A 9,019-nucleotide genomic window follows, 5' to 3' on the forward strand; every position below is an offset into this window, starting at 1 on the left:
GCTCGGATATTAGGTATGATGCCCATACTGTCCAGAACGTATTTCTTCACACAGTCTTCCAAGGTTTCAACACTAAATGCAGTGACATAAGGAGAGAATTAAGGTCCCTTCTTTCCGATGATACAGTCACTGATGAAGTGCTCTTGAGACAAGTAATTAAACTCACAAGTGATGAAAGTGAACGACAACGCAGGTTGGGACACCAACCTCGTCAAAGGCCACCTACTGCCTATAGTGCACAGCTATCTCCTGACTGTGAAAACCAAGAAAAGACATTAGAACCCAAGAGCCAAGTCAAAACACTACAGCAATTAACAGCACATATTGAAGCACTTACCACTGTTGTTGATTCGCTGAGACAATCTAAAGTGAATGAACATGCATATTCATGTAGTGTTAATCAGCCCCACACGCTAAAAAGGAGTCGACCTTACAGATGCCCAGAGTGTGTGCGAAAGGGCCTAACGAACTGCACTCATTGCTTCCTGTGTGGTGAAGAAGAGCATAAAGTCATAGGATGCATGAGGAAACCAAAGCCTTCGGGAAACGAGGTTCGGTCACGGCAGAGGGACAACCTGTGACCGGCTTAAGGAAGCAGTCCCACTCTGATGTCGAAACACGTAATACTACGCCGACACTGATGCCAGCTACTTGTGAGGGACCACCAAATAATGAAAAAATGGCTCAGCTAATTGGTAGTAAATGTCTGCTCAAGTGTTACATAAATGGATATTCTGTAACAGTCCTCCTCGACACTGGAGCTCAAGTAGCATTCTTGATCACTCATGGAGAGCCAAGTACTTACCTGATTTGCCTATCCGATCTCTAAGTGAGCTGATGGGGACCAAAGCTCTTAATGTCCATGCAGTAAACGGAGAAATTCTCCCCTTTGATGGTTGGGTAGAAGCAAGGGTGAACCTGCCAGGGAATGATGATCCAGATTTGTCCATTCAAGTGCCTTTCTTAGTGAGCCACATGAGCCTTGAAAGACCAGTACTAGGGTTCAATGTTATTGAAGAACTTATTGAAGGGCAAGAAAGTGGACCACGTATACCGCTTACGCTGGCCAACCTTTTGAGCGGGGCAATGGAGATTAGAGAGGAGGAGGCTAGTGTCATTGTAAATTTCATCCAGTCAAGGACTACTGACTTAGAACAAGCTCCGGCAAAGGTGGGGCCCCAGGACATTGTTGTCCTTCCAGGCGAAGTTACACGCATAAAGTGCAATATCCCTGTTGACTTTAGTCCACATGAACCAGTAGTGCTGTTTAAGACAGACAACAATAGCACACCATTAGAGCAACTGATTGTGGCTGAAGGGCTCGTGGAAGTCAGTCGTACTAGTAGTCCATATGTCGAAGTGCCCATTAATAATTATACCAAGCACAATATCATGCTTCCACGGAAGACAGTAATTGGTACCATCCATGCCATTTCCAAAGTAATTGAAACTGACCAGGCTGCCCACCACACTGTAAATCAGTTTGGCGTTACACCTGAGGTGAGAGTTGAGGAAACCCATCGGGCAGAATTATGGCACCCTCCTGTCAACTTAAGCCACTTAGAAGAAAGTCAGCAGGAAGTTGTTAGAAGGATGCTTTATGAAGAATCCACAGTGTTCGCTCGTGATGAGAATGACATTGGTTGTATTCCTAGTCTCCAGATGTCAATCTCACTTAAAGATGATATCCCAGTTCAGAAGTCCTATTCTGCTATCCCAAAGCCACTCTACAAAGAAGTCAAGGAGTACATTCAAGACTTACTGGTTAAGGGATGGATTGTGAGATCTAAATCTCCTTATTCTGCTCCAGTAGTATGTGTACGCAAGAAAGATGGTACACTAAGGCTGTGTATTGACTACCGGTTGCTAAACCAGAAGACCATTTCAGATAGGCATCCCCTACCCAGGATCCAGGATCTCCTTGACACTCTTGGAGGCTATAGTTGGTTCTCAATCCTGGACCAAGGGAAGGCCTATTATCAAGGCTTCATAGCTGATGGATCACAACATCTCACAGCTTTCATTACCCCTTGGGGATTGTATGAATGGGTGCGTATCCCATTCGGTTTATCAAATGCTCCTGCAGCCTTTCAAAGAAGCATGGAGGAAATGTTGAACTCACTGCGTGATGAACATTGTATCCCATACCTTGATGATGTGCTGTGTTATTCCAAATCATTTGAGGATCATGTGGAAGGTGTAAGGAAAGTCCTAAAAGCCCTCCGGGAACAGGGAGTCAAACTCAGGCCTACCAAATGTGAGTTCTTCAAGAGCGAGGTCCGCTACGTGGGGCACCTAGTTTCAGCAGATGGTGTAAGAATCGATCCAAAGGATCTGGAGGCGGTACTTTCACTTAGGGATAAGGCCCCAGCAACTGTTGGAGAGGTACGGAAATTACTGGGGTTCTTGAGCTATTATAGAAGCTACATACAAGACTTCTCCAGAGTTGCCAAACCCATCTATGAGCTTTTGCAAGCAAAGCCACCAGCTGCAGGGGTAAATAAAATGAGTAAGACCAGAGGGAAAGGAACTCAGTTACCCTCTAAAGACCCGGTCAAGTGGGCAGAGGAGCACCAAAATGCCCTAGAGAAGTTAATTGACATTCTGACTAACCCCCCTGTCCTCGCTTACCCAAATTTTGAGTTGCCCTTTGTACTTAATACTGATGCTTCTGAGCAGGGACTTGGAGCTGTACTTTATCAGTGCCAAAATGGAAAATTGAGGGTCCAGAACACTTACACCTGCAGAAAAGAACTATCACTTTCACTCAGGAAAATTAGAATTCCTTGCACTGAAGTGGGCGGTGTGTGATAAATTCAGGGACTATCTTTACTATGCCCCTCACTTTACCATATACACTGATAACAATCCCTTGACCTACATTATGCGAACAGCTAAGCTAAATGCAGTTGGTCACAGATGGGTGGGAGAACTTTCCGAGTTCAGATTTGACATCAAATACCGGCCAGGTGCCGTCAATGTTGATGCGGATACATTGTCTCGCTGGCCATTAGACATCGACAAGTATGTGGCAGATTGTGTAGAAGAGCTGTCTCCTGAAGCCATACATGCAACATGGGAAGGCAGTCAAGTGGCCAAAAGTAAAGACATAGCCTGGATGGCCACTTTGGATACGTCAACAGAGCAGAGTGTTCAGAGTCCCTTGTTGGCTGTTAGCCATGATGAAATGGAAAAAGCACAAAGAGAAGATCCTGCTATTGGGGAAGTACTAAAATTGAAAGAGACACACCAAATACTTACAAATGAAGCCAAACAGAGAGTAAATGGTTCCAGTCGAAAGCTTCTGTATGAGTGGGGAAAACTGGTCCTTGATAAAGGGCTGCTCTATCGTAAAACCAGTCAGCACTGCCAACTTGTTCTACCCACCAAGTACAGAAGCATGGCATTAAGGTACCTCCATGATGACATGGGCCATGTGGGTGTGGAAAGAGTCCTTTCCTTAGCTCGTGAAAGATTCTTCTGGCCTTACATGAAAAAGGACATTGAGACTCACGTGACAAGAAGATGTCCATGCATCAAACAGAAGAAACCAGTGACTCATGTTAGAGCCCCAATGGGTAGGATTTCCACCAGCCTGCCCCTTGAGCTTGTCTCAGTCGACTACCTCCACTTGGAGCAAAGTAAAGGCGGGTTTGAATATATACTTGTCGTGATAGATCATTTCACAAGATTTGCTCACGCGTATGCCACCAAAAACAAGTCAGCGAAGACCGCAGCAGAAAAGCTATTCAATGATTTTATTCTCCGCTTTGGATTCCCTTTAAAATTGCATCACGACCAGGGCCGTGAGTTCGAGAACGAGCTTTTTAAGACCTTAAGGCAGCTCTCTGGGGTAGGACACTCCCGTACATCACCAGGGCGTGGGGCCCTGGCCCAAAACATTTTGCGATGCCTATCAACATTTATGATACAATATATTTTTATTTCCGAGGGCCCTCCATTTTAAGGATCCTCTGACTATTAGGGACTTTGACCCCAGGGCCTCTTGGGGGCCCTAACCATGCTTTTGGGGCCCCTAGCCATGCTTTTGGGGGCCCTAGCCATGCTTTTGGGCCCCTTATGAAAATGGATGAGGCGTTGTGGCACTGCTCTGACTTCGACTTCTGGCTATTAGGGGTCCTAGGAAAGAGGGGGGCATATTTTTAGAGGGCCCTGGTTATGAGAGCCCCTACCAGAGGGCCCTAGAGAAGAGCAGGGCATACCATTAGAGGGCCCTTGATCACGAGGGCCCCTACTATGGGGCCCATGACTTCCATAGAAGTCGTTTATCATGGCTCCTTGACTTTCTAGGGACCTACAAATTGCCAGGCAAGCTACCATATTTCATAAGAGACGTTTTGTTGCAAATATGCGATTCAGGCCCTTACTTAATGTTTCTGAATTTATATTGTTTCAAAATTATTATGTTCAATTTCTCTTAAGCGCAGAGACACAAATTAATTTAGCAATTTTGCAATTATTTAAATTTAAGACAAGCAATTTCAAGCAGTTTGAATGCATACACACACTTAACTGAGCTATTTGATGTTCTTTTCATGCCTGACAATATGTCCAACAGTGAGCTCACTTTAAAGGTTAACTCACTCGCTGCAGCATATCCTTCAGATCTGAACATGAGCCTGGCAGATGAATTGATACAATACAAATCATTCATAAGGGGCCCAGACTATCCTTAATCCGTCCTTGCTTACAGTCAGAGAGTTCCGGTGTATGCCATCGTTAACGCCATCAGGGAACTCCTCAACTGCAGCGACACTTCCTGTTCTGGAGACGCAGACTTTCTTCCTTGGAAGGTAAATGTTGTTTATTTATGTCGGTAAAAACTTAAATTCAGCCCCTTTTTGGGGCAGCTAACTGCACCACCAAGCAAACTGTATTAAAACAGAGCCTAATGCTGTTCACTCTCTCTAGTTCTTATAACACTTCCAGGGTAACACCTCCACCACCAAAGCCAAGTCCACTGAAAAGTGTGGTTTACGCTTAACGTTTTCTTATTAGGTGCTGAGGTGGTTCAGCAGTAAAGTGCTGAAGATTATGATGAGAGAAATGTAGTCGTTGAATCGTTTCTAAATCGAGATGCAAAAAGGGAAACAGTTAACAACATCGAAGCTGTTTAACAAACTCATTATTAAAATAAAACTCAAGTACTCAAGTAACAAATGACTCTTTATAATGTTTAGCTGTTAAGCATTCTACGCCAGATAAAATTTAGCATGGACAACCAGACACTTTCCTTTAACGACAAGGGGGAATTCGAAAACGGATACAACCTCGTCATGTGGAAGAAGAGTGGTGACGACAGGGTGCTTGACGTGGTAGGAAGATTCCTCATCAGAAATGGGAAAGTGGAGGTCAATGAGAGCAAAATCCAACGGTCCAACAACACGGTGAGACTGAGTTCAGTGCTTCAGACCTGTACGACATGAACTGTGTGTTAAATATGCCAGGATACAGATCTATACAAAGTTATGACAGTTAAAATTAAAGTTCGTTCGTTCCTATTTTTATGAATGGCAGTCATAGAAAGAAAAGGAAAATTAAAAAGCAAAAATGATGAAAGTCAGAATGTAACATGATATACAAATCACTCCTGAGTATGTAAACTTTTGACTTTAATTGTAGGTTCAGACCTCTTTGAGTATTTTAACTAAACCTTTTTTTAAATCTTAGGTGCCCATCTCAAAGTGTTTAAAGACCTGCGAGCCTGTAGAATTTAGGATATTAGAACTTTCGACCTGCTGCTATGAATGTAAAAAGTGTGATGCTGGATTTTACTACGTGTCAGGTGAGTATGGATGGATGTAGAATCATTTCCTCTAAAACAGAAGGATCCGGTTCTTACGCAGATCTGCCGGCTGGAGTATTTTTTTTAGTGCAGTTATGTGCTCCATGACGTGAAAAATATAAATAAACCAAAAACAAACAAAACAGAAAGCAGTGATTTATTTATTTTTAATATATTTTTCACCATGCACTGCTTTATCCTGTGAGCTGGTGTGGTGTGATGGTAACCACGCTGCTGGTAGCAGTACTGCCTCAGCTCAGGGGGTTTAAATCCAGGGCATGGTTTACAAATACATGGTGCATGGTGGCTCATGAACCTGGATGTTGTGAGGACGCACATCAGTGCACCTTCAGTGCTGATCCCAAGCCCGGAAAAGGGTATCAATAATGTGGACAAATGATCCCTGTAAAAAACAGGTGATGGAGCATTAACAAAAGCCTCAGTCATAAGTAAGGATGGGTCGAGGGTTGTCATTTTTTGGGAAGCTTCATCAGGCAAGGATTTTAGATTTGATTAGATTAGATTCAACTTTATTAACATTACACATGTACAAGTACAAGGCAACGAAATGCAGTTTAGCATCTAACCAGAAGTGCAATAAGCAGCAAGTGCAGGATGTACAGTATCTACGATATACATTATTTACAAAATACGGGCAGTGGTATGAACAATATATACAGGTGAATATATTATTGAATGTACTGTAAACATGATGTATAGATGGGAGTGCTATAGACATAATATACAGATTGAAATTAAGGTGATACAGATTAAGGTGCAATGAACATAATAGACAGATGTATACGATATAGGTGGAAATTATGAACAAATGAGAAAAGGTTTGTAGCGCAACCTTTACCAGGAGGAGAGATGTGGCGGGTTAACGAGGGGCAGAGTTCAGTATGGAGACAGCTCTGGGGAAAAAGCTGTTCCTCAATCTGCTGGTCTTGGTCTTGTCTAGGGCAAGAGGGCAAACAGTCTGTGTGCAGGATGGGAGGAGTCCTTAAGAATGCTGCGAGCTCGACGCAGACAGCGTTTCCTCTGTACTTTACAGTCTGTCACATTTGTTCAGTCATTCAGAAAACCATGAACGATCTCTGTGGATAAAAGGTAAGATTAAAAAACGATGCTGAAAAAACCAGTACCTGTCTGTGCACTCTCACAAACCCAAATACAAATAGAAGGGTTGCTTCAGGAGGGCATCCAGATTTGCTGTAGAGACCTCTATATAAGCGATCAGCTGAAAGAAAAAAAATGAAAAGGAGGTTAACAAATCATCAATCAACATTTTTCACTTTCTCAACTTTACTGGATTTGAATTTGTAATAAATTTAAACCAGAGTCTTTGTTCCTTTATAAGCATCCCTGTTGGAAATGTCAAAATACGTCCTCTGCTCTGTACAGAACCTGTTTTTTATCAGTCATTCGGTCTTTGACATGTACATTCCTGTCATTTTGCACTTTTACATCAATTGTTTGTCTTTGGTCATTTTATTAAGAACACTCGTCTGGTCTGTACCTTCACTGCCGTTCTCCTAATGTAGCTTTTCCACCTTTTTTCTCTTCACAGATGAAGTAAAGTGTCAAAAGTGTCCAGAGGGAACTTATTCTCTATCAGGTTCTGTAGTGGGAGATTCAGTATTTGGAGTGGTCCTCAGCGTACTCCATTGTGGTGTTGATTGGAACAGTGATAGGAATCCTGCTACTGGTATCATCGCTGATCTATTTCGTTCTACACAGGAACAATTCCATAATCGAGGACAACGTAGTCTTGTCTTGTATTATGATGTTTGGCCTGATGGTGAGTTTCGGAGGTCTGATTCTCTTTTTAGGCTGGCCCAGCGACCACCACTGCAGGGCCCAGCAGGCCATGTATGGTCTGGCCTTCACCCTCTGTGTGTCGTGCATTCTCACGAAAGCTTTTGTGTCGTTCTTAGCCATCATGTCTATCAGCCCTGAGAGGCAGCGCTTCTTCAGTAAGTTTAACAAGCGTTATATCATCATCGCTCTACTGACTGGTGCTCAAGTTCTTGTTTTTTTCTTCTGGTTCATATTCGGTTCTCCAAAGGTTGAAGAGAAGGAGTTATCTGAGTCAGTTATCAAAATCCGTCAGTGCACTCAGGGCTCTCTGGTCGGAGCGATGCATGTCTACATTGCGGCTCTAGCCATGTCGTGCTTCTTCTTAGCCTTCAAAGGAAGAGTGGACAATACTGAGCCGATAGTCTTCAGCATGCTCTTTCATTTGTTCGTCTGGCTTTGTTCAATTCCACTCTTCATCACCCAAACGGATCAGCGTACCCTCATCCAGGTCTCTGCCATGATGGTCTCCAACTATGGAGTCATCGTCTGCCACGTCCTCCCAAAGTGGCATAAAATAATCTCGAAAAAGATCGATGACGCGAAGCCAAAACCCGAAGATGACATGAGCGAAACATCTGAGGACTCAGGACTTAGTCCTGAAGAAGAGTTACCTTCACCCAGCGCATCATCACAAACCCAACTTTGGCATGAAGACTTCAATGACCAAATGGGGTAAAAGGCTGCAAGAAGCAGGAATCAGCTCACAAAATGACTTTTAATTACTTCTGATCAGTTTTGGTAATCATACTGGCGGTACTTGCTCTACAAGTTCATTCACTACACAGAATGTCATCTGGAGGAATTTTATCCAGGCTGTTTAAAAAACGGCCTAAAATAGTACCAAATCCTGCAGAAAAGATAAAGCGCCAACATTTAATGAAAAAACTAAATGACAGAAGTGTAGAAAGCTAATCCCTGTTTCAGTGTTAAGGTTAAGAGAAGGTTTTAGGATGTTTTCATTGAAGAAAAATAAAAGCCAGAATGTTTGTAGTTTTTACTAAGATGGTTATAACAAAATTTAATCATTTTCCTAACCGCTTATCCAATCAGGGTCGCAGGGAGTGCTGGAGCCTATCCCAGCTCTTCAATGGGCGCAAGGCACACAGTAACACCCTGGACGGGACTCAGTCCATCACAGGGCACACACACACACACATTCACCTACAAGGCAATTCAGTGTCTACAATGAACCTGACTGCATGTTTTTGGACTGTGGGAGGAAACCGGAGCTCCCGGAGGAAACCCACACAGACACTGGGAGAACATGCAAACTCCACACAGAAAGGACCCGGACCGCCCCACCTGGGAATCGAACCCAGGACCTTCTTGCTATGAGGTGACAGTGCTACCCAC

General features: G+C 43.5%; 1 pseudogene; it reads left to right on the forward strand.

Annotated features, from left to right (window-relative positions):
• The first annotated feature begins 517 nt into the window (after nucleotides 1-517).
• On the forward strand, nucleotides 518-8,445 carry LOC134320379 (G-protein coupled receptor family C group 6 member A-like; annotated as a pseudogene).
• Nucleotides 8,446-9,019: the final 574 nt, after the last annotated feature.

The sequence above is a fragment of the Trichomycterus rosablanca genome, chromosome 9 (assembly GCF_030014385.1).
Source record: "Trichomycterus rosablanca isolate fTriRos1 chromosome 9, fTriRos1.hap1, whole genome shotgun sequence".
In the NCBI taxonomy this organism is placed as follows: Eukaryota; Metazoa; Chordata; class Actinopteri; order Siluriformes; family Trichomycteridae; genus Trichomycterus; species Trichomycterus rosablanca.